Source organism: Medicago sativa, chromosome 4 (genome assembly GCF_051527215.1).
Source record: "Medicago sativa cultivar Bolivia chromosome 4, Bolivia_mono, whole genome shotgun sequence".
Classification (NCBI taxonomy): domain Eukaryota; kingdom Viridiplantae; phylum Streptophyta; class Magnoliopsida; order Fabales; family Fabaceae; genus Medicago; species Medicago sativa.
In genome coordinates, this window is record NC_140752.1 from 62,932,546 (window position 1) to 62,934,792 (window position 2,247).

General features: G+C 35.6%; 1 pseudogene across 1 annotated transcript; it reads left to right on the forward strand.

The window, feature by feature from the left end:
- On the forward strand, positions 1-1,646 carry LOC146930549 (uncharacterized; annotated as a pseudogene). The gene is made up of 3 exons (XR_015007996.1): positions 1-42; positions 126-1,477; positions 1,587-1,646. The product of XR_015007996.1 is annotated as an uncharacterized LOC146930549 (transcript).
- Positions 1,647-2,247: the final 601 nt, after the last annotated feature.

The following is a 2,247-nucleotide window of genomic DNA, read 5'->3' on the forward strand; positions in this document are numbered from 1 at the left end:
ATGTATACTTACACTTACTATTTTCACCCTCTAATACTCACAGTATTATGGGAGACACCATTCAACATAGAAGCAAACCAACACCAAATGTTGAAAGCATAAGGACATTCAAAAAATAATGGGAGCTAATAGCTGGTTTGATACAAGAAAGATTTTTTGATGTGGCACGGGTTAATGACACTGCTTCCTTAACTCTTAAAGAAGTTGTATGTGGTATACTTTCTCGACATAACCTTGATGTTTCTAACATTCGTGGTCAAGGGTATGAGGTGCTAGAAATATGAGAGGAGAATGGAATGGTTTGCAAGCACTTTTCATGAAAGATTGTCCTTATGCTTATTATGTCCACTGTTTTGCTCATCGGTTGCAACTTGCCTTAGTTACTGCATCAAGAGAAGTTGCCTCAATTCATCAATTCTTTGAGAAGCTGGCTTTTGTTGTCAATGTTGTTGGTTCTTCTACTAAACGCCATGATGAGTTACAAGCTGCCCAATCAAAAGAAATCGCAAATTTGTTAGAGACTGGGGAGATTGTATCTGGTAAAGGTAAAAACCAAGTTGGTACTGTGAAAAGAGCTGGAGATACTCGTTGGAGTTCACATTTCAACTCTATTTGTAGCTTGATAAGTATGTATGAAGCAACTTGTACAGTTTTGAAAATCATTGCAAAAGATGCAAAGAAATTTGCCCAACGTGCGGATGCCGATAGTTCTTACAATTACTTAAAGTCTTTTGATTTTATATTTATCTTGCATTTGATGAAAGAAATTATGGGGACAACAGATTTGCTTTGTCAAGCCTTGCAAAAACAATCTCAGAATGTTGTTAATGCTATGCTTTTGGTTCGTTCAACAAAAGCTCTTATTCAAGATTTGAGAGAAAATGGTTGGGATAAGTTGTTTGCCAATGTGGTGTCTTTTTGTGAAAAGCATGATATTGAGATTCCCGACCTCAATGATTGTCATTCAACAACAAGATTTGGGCGTTCTCGCCTTGAAGAGAATCAGGTAACAATAGAGGATGGATATAAAGCTTTTGACATTGACACTATATGCACTCTTGTTGAAAAGTATTATCCCATGGATTTTAGTGATCAAGAGAAGATTAATTTGCCATTTCATCTTCGACATTTCCTTTTTGAGGCTCGTCAATCATCAACTTTCAAAAATTTATCAACTATTCAAGAATTATGCTCATGTTTGGCTGCCATCATTCCTGTCAATGGACAACCCCAAAATTACTTGTTGCTTGATAGGTTGTTGCGTCTTATTATGACTCTTCCTGTTTCCACAGCCACAACTGAAAGATCTTTTTCGGCAATGAAAATTATCAAGTCTAAGTTGAGAAACAAGATGGGACCTGAGTATCTAGCAGATAGTATGTCAGTTTATATTGAAAGGGAAATTAGCGCATGTATTAGTTCCAAATCAATTATTGATGATTTCAAGGCACTCGGAAAGCGTAAAGTGCATCTTTAGGTATGTAATGAACAACTTTATTATATTATGTAGTTTCAATTTTGAATGATCGATTTTTGGTTTATTACGACTTAAATGTGTTGTGTTTAATATGATTTAAATATTTTAGTTTATTTTGATGGCGAGATGGCGGCCACCCCAAACTTTTTAGTCTGGCTCCGCCACTGGGAGCTATAACCTCTTTTAGTAAGCTTCTCATCAACGGACTTTTTGTCCAAGTTATAGCCCCAGCAACCTCTTTTAGGGCGTTTTGTCTTGCATGAGTGTTTAGACCATTAAATATTGTGTCTTGCAACCTCTTTTAGCTCAACGCAGCTTTGCATAATGGTGTTTTTTGAAAAGTTAAGCATTTTTCAATGAGAGATATTCGGCAGAAGAGGTATCCATCGAAAGCAGCTTATCTTCCTGATTCTAAGGAGGGGTAGTAACTTAAGTGACAAGATTCTTGAGATTAGTGCCATTGTTACCCCCTATCAGTTAGAGCGATCAAATTAATAAGTGTCTTGCTAACAAGTGCCCTTAGGCCACTTGTTAAGGATGCAAAAATAGAAATAATTGATAAATTTAAAGTAGAAAAAGTTACTTTTTAAAGTTTTCATGCATTGAATGCACCATTTTCAAGATAAAATTTCTTCTTTGGTCTTCTTAACAAGTGCCCTTAGGGCACTTGTTAGCATTTCCCAATTAATAAAGGTGCATGCAGTCATCTCCAATATTTTGATTAAACTTCCTAAAATGTTGCTAAATTTTACTTAAGCTTTATTGATTTT